Consider the following 22,679-nt stretch of genomic DNA (forward strand, 5'->3'; position numbering starts at 1 on the left):
TGCCTTTATGCCATACCTTTCTTTACATTTACACAAATCTTTACAAATAATCCAAACCATAATTACCCAACAATTTTTTCTAGCTTTGAAATACCAAGTGGAAAAGAACTTTCAGAACAGTTCATTCAAGGTTCCAGATTTTTTTTTTTAAAACACCAGAGTGTAGTTGATTTTTCAGTATCTATCTTATATATCCCATTATTTATTCTGAAGAATGTGATAACAACTGGCATTCTTCATTTCTTTCCAAATCAGCTTGATGGCATCATAGTTATAACATTCCACAGATCCATAAACTCTTGACAGTAAGTGAGCTGACAAACAGGAAATCAACATCAGAAGATCCTCTTAAGTGTTGCTAGCTGATTTTTGTCAATAAGAGCAACTCTACCACTGACCAGGAAACCCAAGTCGGTGTTTGGAGAATACTACAGAAAGTAGTGGATATGGCCTGGTCCATCAAGGGGAAAGCCCTCTCCACCATTGAGCACAACTACGTACATGAAAAGCTGTCACAGGAAAGCAGCATCCATCATCAGGGATGCTCACCACCCAGGACATGCCCCCGGCCCCCTTCTGGCTGCTGCCATCAGGAGGAAGGTAGAGGAGCCTCAGGACTCGTGCCACCAGGTTCAAGAATAGTTATTACTCTGCAACCATCAGGCTCTTGAACCAAATGGGATAATTTCATTTACTCCATCACTGGAATGGTCCCACAAACTATGGATTCCCTTTCAAGGACATTTCATCTCATGTTCTCAGTATTTATTGCTTATTTATACATTATTATTTCTTTCTTTTTGTATTTGCACACTGATTGAACCAGGTTGGTGTGGACTTTCGTTGATTCTGTTATGGTTATTATTGTAAGTATTTATTGAGTATGCCCACAAGAAAATGAATCTCCGAATTGTATATGGTGACATATGTACTTTGATAATAAACTTACATTGAACTTTAAATACATAGCAAGTTATCTTTAGAGATTCAGAAAATTAAACAATTCTTAACCACAATAACAAATAAAACATCACACACATTGGAGTTGAGTTTCTCTACTGCATAAAATAGAACAAAATTTGAAAACTTATTGTAGATTCAAACAATGGTACAACTGCACAGAAACTGAAGCAAATAATTTTACTTTTGAATCTTTTTAAAATTAGTGAATTGCATTGCAAACTCATTCAAAATCCACATTACACAGCATTTCTTCTTGGCTTTCCAAACAGTTTATTACATACTCCTAATTATTTTTCAGGGTTTGGACACTGGGGGAAATGCCCATCTCTAATTGCCACAAGGTGGTGTCGCTGAAGTGCTGCAGGTCTTTCTGAAGAAGGTACTCCCAAACTGTGCTGTTGCATCTGAGACTCTAAGATCTGTACTTAGCAATCAAGGATTGGCAAGTCGATGTGGTGGGCATCCTGAAGGGAAATTAGGCATTTTCTAAATAATATGCCTGTGAAAGAAGTAATGTTTATGTTGGTGGATGAGGATGCAAGAAATAAATGGACTGATTCATCTATAATGATGTCATTTTTTTTTTTGAGAGTTGCTGGAGTTGGACATCTGCACCACAATCAGTACTGAAGAAGCCAAGGATCTAGTGTACTTAAGAGGAAATTAGAACATAGTGCACACAATCTTGGGCCAACATCTTAACCTACTCACCCAACACCTACGTGAGGATCTCATTTGTTGATTTTAGTTCTGCCTTCAACACTATTTTCAGGAGTTGCTCTACAGCAAGCTACAGCCTATAGCATCTGTCGGTGGATTACAAACTTCCTGACAGGAAGGAAGCAATACGCAAGGCAGGGCTCCTACTTGTCTGATCCAATATCTATAAGCAAAGGCTCTCCACAGGGTTGTTTCTTTCTCCCCTCCTGCTCTCACTTTCAACAAATGAGTATATCTCCGAAACAAATCTATTCAAATCTTGAAGTTCATGGATGTCACAAATGTAATTGGTCTCATCTCTAAAAAAAATGAGGTGAACTGCTATCAAGGAGGTAAACTGTCTTGTAGCATGGTGCCCTCGTAACAACTCAGAGCTTAATGCTATCACAACAATAGAATTGGGGATTGACTTCTGCCAACAAATCTCCACTGCCCCCCGCCCCCTTGGAAATTAATGAGCAAGCTATTTCTGTGGTCAAATCATTCAAATTCCTGGGGGCTACCATTACCAATACATTGAACAGAGTATGTTACACTTATCACTAGGAAAACCCAGCAGAGATTGATCTTCCTACAGCAGCTTAGGAAACTTTGCATCTCAGGGTGTATCCTGATGAATTTTTACTCGCTATCATTGAGTGTTGTGACCATCTCTATCACCATTTAGTTTCCTGCCACTTCCTCCCTCTCCAAGTCTAGAAGCAAGTGGCCCACTCAGTGGAGAAGATCATCAGCTGGCAGCTATCAACATTAAAAGACTGTTATTCACCAGAGTGAAGAAAAGAGCCAAAAAAAAAATTACTGCAGACTCCACCCACACTAGCATTCACCTGATCAGCAAATTGCCAATGAGATGCTACAGGTCCATCATCACCAGGCTACACATCATCTCCTCAGTTTCTTTCCTGTAGCTATCCAGCTTCTCAAGAAAACTCACTCAGGTGTAATTCCTTAACTATCCTTGCACAACATCCTTGGTCTTTCCTGCTTCTCCTTGTTCTGTTGATAATTACTGAGACTGTCATATGTTCACAATTATTTAAGTTTGCTTATTGCAATATTGTCTTGGTTGCTATTTTGTTGCCCTTTATTGTATTGTCCTGTGTTTTATGCTTATCAATGAACCACAATCAATTCTGCTATGTTTCACAGACTGGCAATAAAATGATTCTCTTACTCCAAGATCAGCTCAACCAGGGTAACCAACCTTTTTTATGCCATGGACCCTGACCATTAACTGAAAGGTCTGTGGACCCCAGATCGGGAACCTCTGATCTAAACCAACTCTCCTACATAGCCCTTTATCCATGTGTCTAACTAAGAATCTTTAAAATGTCCCCAACATATCTGCCTCTATGCAGTTAATAGGCCACCATCTCTGGCAGCTTTTTCCAAGTATTTACCATTATGTAAAAATCCCCCCCTCATACTTCCCTCCAAACACCTTAAAATTATACCCTCATTGCCACTTTGGGAGGGAAGTCTCCGGCTATACACTTTAGCTATGCACATCATCTTGTACAACTCTATCGTGTCACCTCATCCTCCTTCGCCACAAAGAGGAAAAGTACTAGCTTGCTCAACCTATCCACATAAAACACTCTCGAATCCAGGCAGCATCCTGATGCATCTTGTCGGCACCGTCTCTGAAGCTTCCACACACTTCCTATTATGAGTAACCAGAACTGAGCACAATACTCTAAGTGCAGTCTAACCAGCATTTTATAGGGCTGCTATATTACCTCACAGCTCTTAAACTCAATCCCCAACTAATAAAGGCCAACACCTTATTAACCACCCCATTAACTTGTGTGGCAACTTTGAGGGATTAAGACTTGGACCCCAAGATCCCCTGCTTCTTCTATACAGCTAAGAATCCCACCATTAGCCTTGTACCTCTCCTTCAAGTTCAACCTTTCAAAGTGATTCACTTCACACTTTTATGGATGAAACTCCATCTGCCACTTTTCAACCAGCTTTGCATCTTGTCGATGTCTTGTTGCAACCTACGACAACCCTCTAACGTTATCCACAACACCACCACCAATCTTCATGTCATCTGCAAACTTACTAAACTATCCTTCCACTTCCTAGTCATTAAAAAAAAATCACAAAGAACAGGGGTCACAGAACAGATTCCTGTGGAAAACCGCAAGCACAGACCTCCAGGTAGAATACACTCCGTCTACTATCACTCTCCATCTTCCGTGGGCAAGCCAATTCCAAATTCACACAGCCAAGTTTCCATGGATCCCATGCCACCTGACATGGTGAACTTGTCAAACACCTAACTAAAATCCATATACACCAAATCCTCTGCTCCATCTTCAATTTGAGTTGTCACCTCCTCAAAAAAGTCACAGGTTTCTGAAGCATGACCTACCCCTCACTTAGCCATGTTGACTATTCCTAATCAGACTCTGGTCATCCAAATACTCATAAGTCCTGTCTCTAAGACTGCTCAAGGAGAGTTTGACCACCACTTACTTCAAAACTCACTGATCTACAATTACCTTTCTTGAACAAAGGAATAACAGTTGCCATCTCCCCAGTCCTCTAGTACTATTCCCATGGCCTGGGAAGATGCAAAGAACTCACCGTCAATGGTGCGGATGTCCTGGTGCTGGGATCATAAAGGTCCAACGACCACAGCCGCCTCCCTCTGTGTGAGCATCAACTCCCTTTTGATACACGTGGCCCCCGTTTCTTGAAAGTTCGCTTTACAACAGCTCGCTGTTATGAAAGACCTACATTAGTATCTGTTTTCACTAACCAAAGAGGATTTTCACTTTTACAAAAAAAAAGACGTGTGTTTACCCTGAGAAAGACTACCATGACCGTGAAGCCTTGTTCAGGCAGTTGTGTGCTCATGCATGTACTTGCGTATATGTGTACGTATGTAGGTGTGAACGTACATACGTATGCATGTATGTGCCAATTTTTTTTCCTCCAAATCGATTTTGGCTCGCTGTCTTCCTGATTTTGATAAGCGTAACTACACCGTACATACAATATTTCTACTTTATATAGACTGTATATTTATCATATCATTCCTGCGTTTACTGTATCTTAGTGTTATTTTAGGTTTTATGTGTTATTTGGTAGGTTATTTTTTGAGTCTAGGAATGCTCAAAAATTTTTCCCCATATAAATTAATGGTAATTGCTTCTTCGCTTTATGACATTTCAGCTTAGAAACGGTTTCATAGGAACGCTCTACCTTCAGATAGCAAGAGAAACCTGTACTTATGTCAATTTTGCAAGAATTACTGATGGCCATGTTTCATCACTTTTCTTGGTCTCAATGGGCAAGAAAACAAATCTCAGGGTTGTGCAAGGTGAAATACATGTACTTTGATAATGAATTTACTTTGAACTTTGTAATTGAACTGTTTAGTCCATGTTTGAACAACTGGAGCTGACAAGTCAGGGTGAGACTCAAAAGGAGATATCAGTGAGCAGGTTATTAGCAAGTGGCACTTGACAGCGCCATCCACTCTGTAGTACTATCCACAGCTTCCATCACCAGATTGATTGCATGCAGACTAATAAGATAGTAATTAACCAAACTGAATGTTCTGCTTTTGTGAACAGTACATAACTTGACAGCTTTCCCATATGGTTGGGCATATGCCAGATTTTTTTTATTTGAAACCAGAAATCACAACTAGAGACCTTAAAGCAGCATAGATTTGATCTAGTTATGAGATTACTCAGCTGTCCTTTACATGCTATTTAGCATACAAATAATCCTAGGTTACAACTTCACTCAATACACAGCTTATGGTATATGCCTGGCACTGCACCCGCATTCACCTTTTGCAGTTTTTAGTAAAGTACTCTTGATCCCCTAATTTAACAGTTATAGATAGCATATCTCTCACCATCCCCACAGGTTGCATACTATGGGTGCTATACATGTCCATAGCACCTCAGATGCCCAAATCTGCTTTCTCCTTTCTGCCATCTTACCCTGCAAAAAGGAGATGGTGCCCTCAGATCTTTGGTATTTCTAGTACTATGCAGTGGCCAGTTCTATTCAGTTTATCATGGAAAGTTGTATCTACAACAGGTAGTGAAAATGTCCCAACCTTCTCAAAGCTCTCTCCACAACTCAGTTCCTCCAGTCCCACCGACATCCTCAAATCTCTGCTGCACTGCATCATTTAATGGAATCCCCTATAGCAACACCCAACACACTATTCCACACTATTCAACTGCTGCACAAAATCCCCAAGTCCTCATTGCTGAAGGCCAGTAGGCCAAAAGCTGCCTTCAAGACAAACCACAACAATAAGAAACACTCAAGAACTCGCAGAAATGATGGAACAGATTAGTTTGAGCAGGACGTATAAACATACAAGCCTCCAAACACAAAATAGCTTTAAAATAAAAATAAAAATCTGGGTTCCAATGAAATGTGCCCCAACAGATGCTGCCTGAGAATATGTGTCCCTTATTTTGTTTTTATTCTAGAAGACTTACAAATACAAATATATAATAAAGCTATTAAAAGAAACATTGGTATGGTGTATATTAAGATAGTGATGAATCAAGATAAAGATATGATCAGTGATCCCAAGGGGAACCACAAGCATTCAGTTAGCTGCAGGCAAGTAATTCCAAGATCGACCCACACTAAGCTTGGAACATACTAAATAAAAGGTTCTGCCAAATATGCCACATGGGAATCCAACAATGAAGCTTTAGTACTAAATAAAGGAATCAACCTTTTAGCCAGGACCATTTAAGTGGCCCTTCCTGACCCCGTCAACTAGATTACATTCATAGTTGGTCAGTAAATTAGACTCAAAGGCCTGGTTAAGAATGCACTAAAATAATTTTTGGAGACAGTAGTTTTGAAACATGTACTCAGTCCCCCAGCTGGACTTTAATATATGTCACATTATATACAAATCACAAAGTAGGCAGAAAAAGAGTTATTTTAATGTCAACTTTTAAAAATAAGTTGTGTACTCTTGAACCAGTGGAGATAACATTACTCAATTTCACTCGCCCCATCACTGAACTGTTCCAAACCTACAGATACACTTTCAAGGACCATTCATCTCATGTTCTCAATATTTATTGCTTTTTTTTGTATTTGCACAGTTTGTTGTTTACACTTTAGTTGTTTGCCATCCTGTTGGCTGAAGTCTTTCAATGATTCTATTATGTTTCCTTGATTTATTGAGCATGCCTGCATGAAAACGGGATGGCACATCATCAACGCAAACACGAGGAAACCTGTAGATGCTGGAAATTCAAGCAACACACACAAAATGCTGGTGGAACGCAGCAGGCCAGGCAGCATCTATAGGAAGTAGTACAGTTGACATTTCGGGCCAATACCCTTTGTCAGGACTAACTGAAAGAAAAGATAGTAAGAGATTTGAAAGTAGCAGGGGTAGGGTTCCCCCTTGTCTTCACCTACCACCCCACCAGTCTCCGGGTCCCACATATAATTCTCCATAACTTCCGCCACCTCCAATGTGATCCCACTACCAAACACATCTTTCTTTCCCCCCATTCTTTCTGCTTTCCACAGGGATTGCTCTTTACGCGACTCCCTTGTCCATTTGTCCCCCCCCATCCCTTCCCACCGATCTCCCTCCTGCCACTTATCCTTGTAAGCGGAACAAGTTCTACACCCGCCCTTACACTTCCTCCCTCACCACCATTCAGGGCCCCAGACAGTCCTTCCAGGTGAGGCGACACTTCACCTGTGAGTTGGCTGGAGTGATATACTGCGTCCGGTGCTCCCGGTGCGGCCTTCTATATATCGGTGAGACCTGACGCAGACTGGGAGACCATTTCGCTGAACACCTACGCTCTGTCTGCCAGAGAAAGCAGGATCTCCCAGTGGCCACACATTTTAATTCCACGTCCCATTCCCATTCTGATATGTCTATCCGTGGCCTCCTCTACTGTCAAAATGAATCCACCCTCAGGTGGGAGGAACAACACCTTATATTCCATCTGGGTAGCCTCCAACCTGGTGGTATGAACATTGCTTTCTCCAACTTCCATTAATGCCCCTTCTCACCCCATCCCTGATTTATTTATTCCCCCCTCCTTTTTTTCCTCTCTGCCCCTCTCACAATCACTCTTTGCCTGTTTTCCATCTCCCTCTGGTGCTCGCCCCCCACTTTCTTTCTCCCTAGGCCTCCCATTCCATGATCCTTTACCTTCTCCAGCTGTGTACCCCTTTTGCCAATCACCTGTCCAGCTCTTAGCTTCACCCCACCCACTCCTGTTTTTTCCTATCATTTTGGATTTCCCCCTCCCCCTCCTACTTTCAAATCTCTTAACATCTTTTCTTTCAGTTAGTCCTGACAAAGGGTCTCGGCCCAAAACGTCGACAGTGCTTCTTCCCATAGATGTTGCCTGACCTGCTGCATTCCACCAGCATTTTGTGTGTGTTGCTTGCATATCGTCAAGCTCTGTGCACTACTCTAAAGGACAAGCATTCAGAGGATACACAGGTGAATAGCACACGGATGTTGTATGGTGAAGAAACACCTATAAATGGATTACCAAGATTGCAGAACCCAATGCAACCAGGGTTGTATATTTGATAATAAATTTACTTCGAACTTTTAAATACTTTAAAGCACTTTGTGTACACACACACACACACGCACATGCGCACACGCTCAGCGTTGTGAATCCCATCCTGGAAGCTTGCTCACTTACAATTGTCTGTTTTACATGGCCAGCAAAGAAATTTCTGAAATTCGATAAATGGAAAATCTTGAAAGTACATAACTTATTTTTGTCTTTGTTGATATTGGCATTCATTATTTTTTTTAAAATCACCAACTATTTTCAGCACTGTAGTAACCAAATTTTTAGTTTGTTTTCAACATATTTTCTTAACTTAAAAATGTATATAATAACATTTTTGAATACAATCTGTTCAATCCCAGTTGTTCTTTTATTTTGACGTGCCTTCTATCAAGGTAGTACATCACAACAGCTTTGGACAGAGGAAAAGAACTTTAACATAGTAAATTGTTCCATGGCACCTCACAGAAACGTACAAGATTTGACAGAGCTTAAAGGAGAACGAGGTCCAAAAGCTTGGTCAAAAACAAACTTCAAACAGGAAAGATAGGTTGAAAGACTGAGGCCAAGGAAGTGCACTCCAGAGTTTTGAGCTTCAGCAAGCAAAGCTTAAGTGAACATCACAATGTGTTGATCAAATCAGCAGTGGAACACAGATCAGAGGTTCCAGGGTCAATATGCAAATATGGGCAGCTTGGTAGCATAGTGGTTAGCACAATGTTTTATAGAACCAGTGACCCAGGTTCAATTCCCACCACTGCCTGCAAGGAATTTGTATGTCCTCCCAGTGACCGCGTGGGTTTCTTCGGAATGCTCCGGTTTCCTCCTACAGCATCTATGGAAAAGAATAGATAATCAACGTTTTGAGCTCAGACCCTTCTTCAGGACTGAGAAGGAAGTGGAAAGACAAGGGCGAGCTGGAAGGGGATAGGTGAAGCCAGGTGGGTGGGAAAGGTCATGGGCTGGAGAAGGAGGAATCCGATAGGAGAGGACAGTAGACAATAGGAGAAATGGAAGGGGGAGTGGACCCATGGTAAAGTAATAGGCAGATGAGAAGAGGTAAAATATCAGAATGAGGGACAGAGGGCAGAAAATTTGTTAACTGGAAGAAATCAATATTCATGCCATCAGGTTGGAGGCTACCCAGATGGAATACAAGGTGTTGCTCCCCCACCCCAAAGGTGGCCTCATCTTAGAACAAGAGGCGGCCATGGACTGAATCACACAGAAATGAAGACAACTTTTCTTGGCCATTAAACAAGGGAGACTAGAGGTTCAAACAAATCCGGTGTGATAAGAAAGGAATTGAGAATAGTCTGGTTTGCACTACTCAGTATTCTGGAAAACAAACTCCCAACTGATAGGATCATTTATTTCATCTCACATTCTAAAAGTTTTCCTCCTTGCTCTCAACCAGAAGGCCAATTTTTGTATCACCTGCTCACTTCATCACATCTACTACGTTTAATTCTGAAATTGCAAATATTCATTATGAAAAGCAAGATACTGAGTACCAAGCACAAAGGACCCAGATGGTAACAGACTTCAAGTCAGAAAAATAGCACAACTGCCAAGTCCTCACCTCCCACCATGAGATAGCGGCGGATCCAATTTGCTATCCTTGATAGTACTTTAATTTGTTGACCAACCAGCAATGTAGCATTTTATTAAAAGCCTTGTTAAAATGCAAACTATATAAAAGCCCACTGCCCTTGTTGACCCTCCTTGTTATGGCCTCATAATGCATAAAGTTACTAATTAAATCCGTGTATTGTTTGAAATTCTATTTTTACAAAGTTCACATTCAAAGTAAAATTTATCAGAGTAGATACATATCACCACATACAACCAAGATTTTTTTTTCTGCAGACATACTCAGCAAATATATAGAACAGTAACTGTAAACAAACTGTGCAAATGCAGATATGAATAAATAGCAAAAACTAATTAGCATGAAATAACAATACAACAGAATCCTTAAATAAATGTAGCTATTCCCTTTTGTTCAAGAACCTGATGGTTGAGGGGTAGTAATTTTTTGTGAACCTGTTGGTGAGAGTCCTGGGGCATTTGTACCTTCTACCTAATGGCTGCAGCAAGAAAAGAGCATGGCCTGGGTGGTAAAGATCTTTGATGAGGGATGCTGCTTTTCTAAAGCGATGTTTCATGTAGATGTGCTCATGGTTGGGAGGGTTTTTCCTGTGATGTACTCGGCCACTAACGTTTGTAGGATTTTGCACTCCAAGGCATTGGTGTTCCCACACCAGGCCAAAATGCAGCCAGTCAGCACACTTTCCACCACTCATCTATAGAAGTTTGCTGAGGTTTCCATTGGCATGCCGAGCCTCCGCAGACTCCTGAGGAAATAGAAGTGCTGTTGTGCTTTCTTCACAAAAATATTTGTATGATGGGTCCAGGACAGATCCTCGGAGATAGTAACACCGGGAATTTAGTGTTTCTGACCCTCTCTATCTCTGATCATCCGATGATTAATGGCTCATGGACCTCTGGTTTCCCTCTCCTGAAGTCTACAATCAGTTCCTTGTCTATTGACATTGAGTGAGAGTTTGTTGTTATTACACCACTCAGCCAAGTTTTCAATCTGCCTCCTGTATGCTGATTCATCACCACTTTGATACAGCCCACAACAGAGGTGTCACCTGCAAACTTGTGTATGGTGTTGGAGCTGTACTTCGCCACAAATTCATGGACATAAAGCGAGTAGAGCAGAAGGATAAGCACACATCCCTGTGGTGCTCCTGTGCTGATGGAGACTGGGCAGGAGATGTGAGGAAATCCAGGATCCAATGGCACAAGGGGGTATTGAGGCCCAGTTCTTGGATATTAGTGTTAAATGCTGAGCTGTTATCGATAAAGAACATCCTGATGAATGTGTCTGATCAGTCCAGATGTTCCAGAGTATTCGGCCAGGTACTCTGTCTAGACTGGATGCTTTCCTTGGATTCACTCTTTGAAGGCAGCCTACACATCATCTTCAGATACTGACACCAAAGGATTTTGGGGAGACATGGGGGTTCTAGTGTTCTCATCAAACTTATTTTCAAGTGACTGTACATTCGCCAACAAGATGCTCGGTAGAGAAGATCTCACCCCCACCCCCCCGCTGGGTTTTCGGCCAGGGCCATGGCATTGACACTTAAATGTGCCGCGCTTAACTGTTCCACATTTAACTGTTGAGCGCGAGAGCTGAAGATCATTGACGTAGTTTTGTAGTACGTTGTCAAGAAGAAATTTACATGCTGCAGGATGCCCAGGAAAGAATTGGCCTGCTAGAACTTAACTGTTTCAAAAATAAAATAAATAACAATAATAATCGATGACTGAACATTAATTGCCCTCCAGTCCCCCTCTTATACCGCTCTTGTAACTGAGGGGAAAAATAATGAAAGTAGTCGCTAGACCCTCTGTAGTTACTTCCCAGGCTGCTGAAAGAAATATTTCACCCAAACCTAATGAATTATCTGATGACAAACTCTTAATACCCCATTTCTATTTTTGATCCATCCAAAATTTGTGCATGTATTCATACGTCAGTATCACTCCCCACCCCTTTATAAATTCAGTCAGAAAATACTCATTAATTGTACAAGCATATCCACCTCTTCTTACAGGGCTTCTAATAGGCTTTACTCTTCCCTTTAAAAAAAATCCTAAGATGTTTTGTGAAGAGTTTACTTGCCAAAATCTTTCATTCCCTTTCAAATATTCCTAGTTTCTCCTTTAATTCTCTATTTTTGCCATATACTCTAAATTCTGCTACAATAAAGACTTGTCTGACACAGGCCTCTCTCACCACAGTCCTTCCACTGCTTATTCTAATCTCTGGGCACAGAGTTCTAGACACAGAAACAAACTTTTCTCCTTGTGGGAAACCACTCTTTAAGGAACAGATCCAAAACCACCGATAAAAGGCTATTATTATTAATTTTCCTTCTGCACTCGCAGCTTGGTGTCTTCTGCACTCAGACTGAATGCCCAAGTTGGGCAGTCTTTCATTGGTCCTGCTGTGACTATATTTTTATAGATTTTTCTATGCTCACAAGAAAATTAATCTCAGGGTTGTATATGGTGACATAGTGTATATGTACTTTGATATTAAGTTTTCTTTGAACTTTAATTGCTCTTCAAGTAGCTATTTCCATTCTACCTATACAAAATCAATTCCCACTCATTTAAAAAGTTTTCTTTCAAAGTTAGAGTCCTGACTTCCACTTTTGTTTTTAAAACATATGCAAGACCCCTTGATGGTCTTTACATTTACTATTATGAAGAAAATGAGTAGCAGAACTAGATGGCAAATAAATGACAAGGACAATTGCACAGCAAGGCAATAGCACAGAGCTCAAGAAACTATCAGAAGACCAGAGAATGAGCTGAGAGGGAGGCGTGCAGACAAAAATCAAAGTGGACATTTCCAGGGATTTTACTACAAATATCACAAAGTGATTTGCAACATATAGTTTTGCACACTGAATCCCCATTAAAAATGAATCACTAAAATTATCTTCCTACCATGCTTTATGAAGTTCATAACATCACTTCCTTGCCAAAACTGGCAGATTATAAGAAGTTACCTCGCAAGTTGGTGCGTGCATGCACAACTCTCTCGGGAACGTTTACCCAAATCCCTCCCAATTGTTTCAGAACCGAGGATCCACTTATTTGGATGAAACACAGAACGCCAGGATTAACTACTGTATGTATACAGTATTTCTGAGTTTATTCATTTCCTTTAAATTAATCTCACAAAAATCAGGGAGGTACAATGAAAGTTAGCATTCCAAAGCAAGATCTGCAATTGTGGAACAGTGTTCTTTTATCCACATTCTCAAAACACAAATAATCCTTCCCCTCCCGGGGAATCAAAGGATGTAGAGTTGAGGTGGGAAAGGAGTTGCTTTGAAGTGCAGCAAAAACATTATTAAATGCTAGAAATGGTATGGAGCCACACTTCCTTTCCCATTTGTGGCATTTATGTTCCAGATTCAAAACACTTAAATTACACAAAGATGGAGCTCAATAGAATTCAGATGTTATTAGGTCCAGGTTCATGATTAAAGAATGCTGGGCACTTCATCAGCATCATGGTCAAAGTCATTTAGTTGGTCCAGATAAATATTACCAATAGCAGTTCAGTACAAAACTACATCACATTCATTAGCAACAATTTATAATTTGCCTTGAAAATAAAATAATAACTGGGGTGTTGAACACAGAATTCACATCTCCTGATTTGCTTTCCAAGTTAATTAATTTGCATAAATACAAATAATCTTTATTTGGACTAAAAAAATAATTTGATTAGAGTCCTATTTCATGGATGGATAAAAATGCAGAATTTTTACAGAAATTAGAATGTGGCAAGGAAATGTACTGAACCTACATATCAGTTACCCTCAGTTGTAGCTTATCCATTTATTTATTTACAGATACTTTACCACAGAATGAATATTGAGTACACAATGAAGAACCAAGAATACATTATTAAATATAAATTAGCAACAGTTACAAACAAAAATTCTTGCTATTTTCTTTGGATTCTTATTCAATGGATGGTACAAACTGGTTTCAAAGAAACTTTAAGGTGTTTTTGCATCTCTTGTAGTGACCAAAAGGAAATGAGATTCAGCTAAAACCAAAAATCAGGTCTGCCACCGATAACTCACAGGTTTCCATTACAGACCAGAGAATCTTACTTCTCAGGAGCACAGTCACACAGCACCCCTTCTATTTCTGTATTCCCCATACAATACCATCCCTCTGAGATGTGGACCTGAAACCCAAACATTGCACAGATGTTTCTTTTCCGCTCTTTAAGAAGGCAAGTAAGATTAAATTAACTGAGCAAAATCCATAGCATTCTAAAAGCAAATATGTTAGAGACAATATATTTGTTCAAGATAGGGTGGAAATAATCCACACTGTCCCACATAGCAGGGAAGACAAAAAGTGCAATAGTTTGAGAATTGCTACTGCGAAAAACAACATTGCTTAATATTATTTAAAGTATCTTTAGCACCTTTCATCCCCAATGTGTTTCACATGTATGCTCTCCTTCCTGTCATTTACCAAAGTTGAAAAACAGAAACAGGAGGAGCAGATTCAGAAAGATATACAATGCTGGTATTCGGAGGAGACAAATGAGCTTCTACATGACTGCTATGAGACTCAGCTGCCAGCCTAAATAACTACATCATCACTACCTTCAAAGACTTTATCAGCAAGTGCATTGTGAACATGGTGGGCCAAAGGGCCTGGACTGTGTTATGTTCTATGTAACTGTACCAATGAGGACAATCCAGTGTTTCTAAACTGGAAACCATGAATGAACTGAGAGATCTACACTCTATTTAAATACAGGTCTGCAGCATTCAAATCAGGTAATCCTGGTCTTCATAAGAAATCAAGATTATACCTCCATAAGGAAATTCAACGAGACAGTGCAATTGTTCTTTTTAAATAATACATTTTAGTTTCACTGCAACTGGCATGCAAAAATTTCTGTCAAATTTCAAAGTAAATTTATTATCAAAGTACATACATGTCACCATATACAAGCCTAGGATTCATTTTCTTGCAACCAATCACAGTAAATACAACAATAGAATTAAGGAAAGGCTACACCGACTGGAACGGACAACCAATGTACAGAAAAAAAAAGTGCAAATACAAATAGAAGTAATAAATGAGCAATAAATATCAAGAACATGAGATAAATAGTACTTGAATGAGTTCAATGATGGGGCAAGTGAAATTAAGTGATGTTTTCCCCTCAGGTTCAAGACCCTGGTGGTTGAAGTGTAATAACTATTCCTGAACCTGATAGTGTTGGGTCCTGAGGCTCCTGTACCTTCTTCCTGATGGCAGCAGTGAAAAGACAGCATGGCCTGGATGGTAAGGGTCCTTGATGATGGACGCTGCTTTCCTCCAACAGTGTTCTGTATAGCTGTGCTCAATGGTGGGGTGGACTTTACCCGTGATGGACAGCCATATGCACTACCTTTTCCAGGCTTCTCATACAAGGGCATTGGGGTTTCCATACTACGCTGTGATACGAGTCAATATACCCTCCACCACACACCAAACATACACAAACTTCAAAGTAGAGGTGCTGACATATTTCCTTGCAATAGCACTTGCATGCTGGACCCAGGGCAATTCCTCTGAAATTATAACACCAAGGAATTTAAAGTTGCTCTCCACCTCTGATCTCCCCCAATGAGCAATGATCTCCGGTTTCCACTGGTCATCAGCTCCTTCGTCTTTCAGACACTGAGGGACAGGGTTATTGCTGTGGCACAATTCAGGCAAATATTTCAATCTCCCTTTGTGCTGATTATTCACCACTTTTCATTCAGCCCATGACAGTGATGTTATCAGCAAACTTATTGGAACTGTGCTTAGCTTCACAGTCATTAGTATAAAGCAAGTAGAGCAGGGAGCTAAGCACGCAGCCTTGTGGTGCACCTGTGCTGAGGGAGATGGTGGAGGAAATGTTGTTCCCAATCCAAACTGATGGGGGTCTGCAAGTGAGGAAATTGAGGATCCAGTTGCACAAGGAGGTATTGAGACCTAGGACTTGAAGCTTTTGATTAGTTTTCAGCAGGTGATAGTATTGAATGCCAAACTGTAGTCAATGCAGAGCATCGTGATGTACATTTCTTTGTTATCCAGATGTTCCAGGAAAGTGAACAACCAATGAAATGGCATTTGCTGTTGACCTGTTGGGATGATAGGCAAACCAGAGTGGAGACAAGTTGCTTCACAGACAGGCGTTGATATGTTTCATCATCAACCTCTTAAAGCACTTCATCACAGTGAATGCAAGTATGACTGGACAACGGTCATTGAGGCAGGTTACCATGTTTTCTTGGACACCAGTATAACTGAAACCTACTTAAAACATCAGACTGCTTAACTGAGAAGTTAAAGATATCAGTGAACACTCCAGCCAGATGATCAGCACAAGTCTTTAGTATTTGGCCAGGTACCCAGTCTAGGCCAGATTCACCTTCCTGAAGAATGGGCTCATGTCGGCCTCAAGACTGAATTCACAGGGTCAGCGGGGGATGTGGAAGTTCATGAAGGTGCCTCCATGCGTTGATGGTGAAAGCCAGCAGAAAAGGCATTGTGCTCATCTGGGCGGGAAACCTAGTGGTCACCTATGCCGCTTGGTTTCACTTTGTCAGGACTTGTGTCGTTGCAGGTTTTGTTAAATAAAACATTTCAAAAAGATAATTTGGCATAGTGATCAATAGAGATTGATGTTAATAGGCCAAGCTTACCTCATCTACACAAATATACAAGAGGTCACCATCCTCTCATTTTCTTAAACAATTTCATACTAGGTTTCAAAAACTATATTGCATGCAAATCTATACAATAATTTTGATCCTACTTGAATTACTAAAATTTCAATGCTATTAGATCCTCCTATACAGTTCTGCTTTTTCTGACCTATGACCGCTTTGCTAACTGAAACATAACACAAGCTGAAAATACAGGTTTAGTTTTTTTTTTAATTAAGTGGAGTACCCTGACCCAGAACGGCAGTTCCCAAACACACAATCTCAAAATGAACCAGAAAGTTAAAAGTAAACATTAGAACAGAGTCATTTACTTTGCTTCTGTGAGATTATCAAACCCTGTGAACCATTCTGAACAAAAGACTGCATCAGTTCTACACTTGTGCTCCGTTCAGTCATAAAAATATAAATACACACTCAAAGCAAATTTAAGTTTCTCAGCCAAGTCTATTCGTGCTTTAACCAATAATTCTAACCAAGTTATTCCTTCAGTGAAGCAAAAAAATTCTCCGTAGTATATCCTGAAAATAAGCTACTGTCAATAATAAAAAAATAAAAAGTCTTATAATATTCAGTCATTTTAATTGATTGAACAGGAGGTCTAATATTCAAATATACTGAACAAACTAATAGCACAGGATAACCATATGTCAGTCCAAAATGTTCATATTCTAGTTGCTATAACCCTTGTATTGTCCCTGGCAAAACATATAGATATCCAAGAATGCAAAACAGCAAGAAATAAGAATGACCATGGAAATCAAATTTCAAAAAGTTCAAAGTAAAACTATTAAAATACATACGTGCATGTCACCATATGCAATTCAGATTAATTTTCTTGCATACATACTCAATAAATCCATAATAGAATAATAACCACAATAGAATCATTGAAAGCCCGCACCAACATGGGTGTTCAACCAGTGTGGAAACTACAAAAAAAAAGTATAAATAACCAATAAATATTGAGAACATGAGATGAAGAGTCCTTGAAAGGGAATCCATAGGTTGCCGGAGCATTTCAATGATAGGGCGAATGAAATTATCCCATTTGGTTCAAGAGACTGATAGTTGAGGGGTAATTACGGGGCACGTAGGCGCGACTTGAGTAGCATCAGTACTCTCAATGGATACGATTAAATATCCCCATTTCAGCCTGATACACCTAAAAAGCACAACTGCTTCCAAGGTCACTACAGTCAAAGATTTGGTATTAACTGTTCCTCAACCTGCTGCTGCAAGGACTGAGGCTCTTGTACCATCTTCCTGATGACAACAGCAAGAGAGCATGTCCTGGGTGTTGGGGGTCCCTGATGATGGATGCCTCATTCCTGAAATACCACTTCATGTCGATATATTCAAGGGTGGGGAGGGCACTACCCGTGATAGACTGGGCTGTATCTACTACTTTTTCTAGGATTTTCCGTTCAAAGGCATTGGTGTTTCCATACCAGGCTGTGATGCAACCAGTCAATATACTGTCCACTACACACCTATAGAAATTTGTCAGAATTTTAGATGTCATGCCAAATCTTCACAAATTCCCAAGTAGAGGTGCTACTATGCTTTCTTCACAATTGCACTTGCATGCTGGACGTAGAATTAAAAATACTGAGGAACTTAAAGTTGCTAATCCTCTCCACCTCTGATCCTCCAATGACGACTGCCTCATGGATCTCTGGTCTCCTCCTCCTGGAGTCAATAATCAGTTCCTTGGTCTTGCTGACATGGAGTAAGAGGTTGTTGTTATGGCATCACACAGCCAGATTTTCAATCTCCCTGTTATATGCTGATAAATCATCACATTTGAGTCAGCCTACGACAGTGGTGTCATCAACAAGCTTGAATACGGCATTGGAGCTGGGCTGAGACATATGGTCACAAGGGTAAAGCAAATAGAACAGGGTAGAGTAGAGATATTGCCAATCCAGGTGTCAATTTCAACAAGATAATAATGACCTATCTTCTACTTCATTTGCTGCCCACTCTGCAGACCCTTCCATTATCCAGTATTCAGTCTCAGACATAACAAAAGAGGATCCACATTCCTCCAAGGCTAGAATGTTCTAAAGATTCACAATCATTTGAGGGGGGGGGGGGGGGGGAAATTGAGCCTAACTGCAAACTAAACACCCAATTCTGGCACCTCGTCTATATTTCTAAATGACCTGGCCATTTAAAGTATCAGTGGGGCAAGTGGTCCAGGGGGGGAGGTGGGAGTGGTGGGTGGTGGTTAATGAAAAAAAAAGACAACCTTAGTCAGTACTGGTGGATTTTAAATGATAAGCATCAAGTGTTTGAGCCAAGCATTTAAGCCATTCCACAATTTCTCTGTAGCTAGACGAGCAATTTTTGATGATCTTCATCCATTTTCAGACTGAACAATTCTGCAGAGGCAAATCCAATTTAACACTTAAATTCACTAACTCAAATTATAACTCTGCCACTGGATACTTGACTTCCACACTAGGAGACTACAGTCTGGTGCAGTTTGGAAATTACGTGTCCTCCTTGCTGGTAACCAGAACTGCCGCATCTCAAGGATGTGTGCTTTGCCCAATGTGCTACTCTCTCTACACCCACAACCGTGTGGCTAGGCACAGCCCAAACATCTATATATTTGCTGATAAATTTTCTGATCATGTGCAGTGGCGTGTCCATACCAGAATACAATGCAACCAGTTCAAATGCTCTCCTGTGAAATTTGCAAATGTCTTTGGTGACATACTAATTCTCCTCAAACTCCTTATGAAATAAAGCCACCACGATGCCTTCTTTGAAACTGCATCAATATGTTGGACACAGGATAAATCTTCAGAGATGTTGACACCGGGGAACTTGCAGCTGCTCACACTTCCCACCTGATCCCTCAAAGAGGACAGGTGTATGTTCCTTTGACTTCCCCTTCATGAAGTTCACATTCAATTCCTTACTGATGATGAGTAAGTTTGTTGCTGCAACACCACTCAAACAACTGATCTTTCTAACTCCTGTATATTCTTTCGTCACCATCTGAAATTTTGCCAACAATAGATGAATCATCTGCAAATTTATAGATGGTGTTTGAGCTATACCTAGCCACACAATCATGGACGTGGAGACAGTAGAGGAGTGGGCTAAGTGTGCATCCTTGATGTGCGTCAGTGTTGATTATCAGCGAGGAAGACATGTTATTGCTAATCCATGTAGACTATGGTCTCCTGGTGAGGAAACCAAGGATCCAGTTGCAGAGAGAGGTACAGAGGCCCAGGTTTTGCAGCTTGTTGATTGGAATTGAGGGTATGATTGTGTTGAACAGTGAGCTGTAGTCAATAAAAAAACAGCCTGATGAAGGCATTACTATTATCCAGATGATCCAAGGCTGAGTAAAGAGCTAGTAAGATTTCATTCACTACAGACCTATTGCAGCAATAGGCAGGAATTGATTCTAGCCATGACCAATCTCTCAAAGCACTTTATCACAGTAAATGTGAGTGCCACTGAGCAAGTTGTTGAGACAGCTCACCCTGTTCTTCTTGGGCAATGGTATGAAGCAGGTGGGAATCTCTAACTGCAACAGTGAAAGATTGAAGATATTCTTGAACACCCCCGTCAGCTAATTGGCACAGGTTGTCAGAACCCTACCAGGTATACATCAGGTCTAACATCTTGCAAGGGTTCACCCTCTTGAAAGACGGTCTGATGTCAGCCTCTGAGACAGAGATAAAAGTCATCAGATGCTACAGGGATTCACACAGGTGTAGTTTTCAAAGCATGCATAAGAGCTGTTGAGCTCATCTGGGAGTGAAGCATCAGTTCTTCATGATGTTAGGGATCACTTTGCGGGATGTAATAATCTGCAAATCCTGCTAGAGTGGACATGCGTCCAATTCCATCTCTAACCACAAATGAAATTGTTTTATCACTCTTAAAACAGCCTTCTGAGGGTCATACCTGGACTTCTTGCATTTCTCTGGGTCACCAGTCTTGAATGCCACAGATCTGGACCTCAACACATCCATAGGTTTTGGTGTGTCCACTATCTCCAAGGATGTACTCATCCACACAGGTCTTGACAATGTCGGTGACAACTGTGATATATTCATTCAGACCCATTAACATTGCTCAGCTCCTCTGCCTTCCTCGACCATACCTCTTGCTCCTCACCACTGATGCTGTGGTCTTTAGTCTCTGCCTAAATTCCAGGAGTACAAATACAGCCAGGTGATCAGACTTTCTAAGGTGTGGGCGTGGGATGGCATAGTAAACATTTTTGATAGTGGTATAGTAGTGGTCAAGGGTGCTGGCTTCTCTGTTTCCACAGGTGATATGTTGTGGCAACAAGATGGTGTACAGGAGCAAGATAGATCAGCTGTTTGAGTGGTGTCACAACAATAACCTTGCACTCCACGCCAGTAAGACCTAGGAATTGATTGTGGACTTCAAGAAGGGGAAGTCAAGGGAACGCACACCAGTCCTCATTGAGGGATCAGTAGTCAAAGGGGTGAGCAATTTCCAGTCCCTGGGTATCAACATCTCTGAAGATCCAGGATCCTGGGCACAACATATTGATGACATTACATGAAGGCAATCATGGCTATATTTCATCAGGAGCTAAAAGGATGCTAGGTATGTCACCAAAGGCACTCACAAATGTCTACAGATGTACCATGGAGAGCATTCTAACTGGTTGAATCACTGTTATATGGAAGGCCACTGCACAGGATCTGAAAAAGCTGCAGAAAGTTCTAAACCCAGCCAGCCATATACATCATGGGTACTGGGCTCCCCTGCATCCAGTAAAAATTCAAAAGGAAGCATCCAACATTAAAGACTTTCTTCACCCAAGACATGCCCCCTTTTCATTGCTAGTATCAAGGAGATGGTTCCGGAGCCTGGAGACAAACACTCAACAATTCATGAACAGCTTCTTCCCCTCAGCCACAGATTTCAGAATGGATAACAAGCCTGTGAACACTACCTCACATTTTTTGCACTATTTATTTTATTTAAGTTTTATGTACATATATTTATTGTTATCTATAGCTTTTTTCTAATATGATTACAATGCCTCAAAACAACAAATTTCACAATACACATCAGTGATATTAAACCAGAGAGAAAGAGGAAGGAATTCTCCATCTTCTGGTAATTTCATGTTCGTGCCATCAGGCTGGAGGTTACACAGAAGGACACAAGGTGTTCTCCCTCCAACACGAGTGTGGCCTCATCATTGCAGTAGAGGCAGCCATGGACCAACATGTTAGAATGGGAAATCTACGTAATTGAAATGGGTGGTCACTGGGAAATCCCACTTTTTGTGGCAGATGGAGCGAGGGTGCTCAACTAAGCAGCTTCCCAATCTACATCACATCTCACCAATGTAGATAAAGCCACAATGGGAGCACTGTATACAGTAGATGGTCCCAGCGGGTGAAGTGTCACCTCACCTGTAGGGACAATTTGGGGCACTAAATGGTGATGTGGGAGGAGGTATAACACTTGTCTTGCTTTACAGGAGTAAGTGCCAGGAGGATGTTTAGTGCATAAGGGGTCATAGAGTACAGCACAGAAAGAGGCCTATTGGCCCATCTAGTCTATGCTGAACTATTACTCTACCTAGTCCATCAACCTGCAGGTGGACCATACCTCTCCATATCCCTCCCATCTATTTACTTATCCAAATTATACTGGGAAACAAGAAAATGACAGAGTTGTATGGAGCTGTTTACCTGTGCTCCACTTAACTACATGGATTTTGAATAGTATTTTATTAACTTATTTATGGTTTAATATTTCAGCTTATGCTCTTTGTGTGCTGCATGTTCTGTGGGTGTACCATGGTCTGGAGGAATATGGTTTCATTTGGTTGTATATATGTACAGTCAGAGGACAATAACATGAACTTCTTCCTGATGGCAGAGAACATAGCCTGGGTGGTGTGAGGGAGGGTGTCCTTGATGGATGCCGCTGTCCTTTCGAAGTGCCCCATGTGGATATGCTCAATGGTTGAGCTGACTTTACCTGTGATGGATTGGGCCATATCCACTACTTTAGTAGGATTTTCCAATCACAGACATTGGTGTTTCCATATGAAGCCATGATGCAACCTGTCAACATACAC

General features: G+C 40.8%; 1 protein-coding gene across 2 annotated transcripts in view; it reads right to left on the reverse strand.

Annotated features, from left to right (window-relative positions):
• Positions 1 to 22,679, reverse strand: part of LOC140728518 (activin receptor type-1-like) — a 111,551-nt gene that overhangs the window by 85,719 nt on the left and 3,153 nt on the right. Inside the window, exon 2 of one of the 2 annotated variants that reach the window (XM_073047355.1) lies at positions 4,282 to 4,416. The exons of the other annotated variant lie outside the window; for it this stretch is intronic. The gene's annotated coding sequence lies outside the window, so the exon portion shown is untranslated. The remainder of the gene's footprint in view (positions 1 to 4,281; positions 4,417 to 22,679) is intronic. 2 annotated transcript variants of the gene reach the window in all.

This window comes from Hemitrygon akajei, chromosome 5 (genome assembly GCF_048418815.1).
Source record: "Hemitrygon akajei chromosome 5, sHemAka1.3, whole genome shotgun sequence".
In the NCBI taxonomy this organism is placed as follows: Eukaryota; Metazoa; Chordata; class Chondrichthyes; order Myliobatiformes; family Dasyatidae; genus Hemitrygon; species Hemitrygon akajei.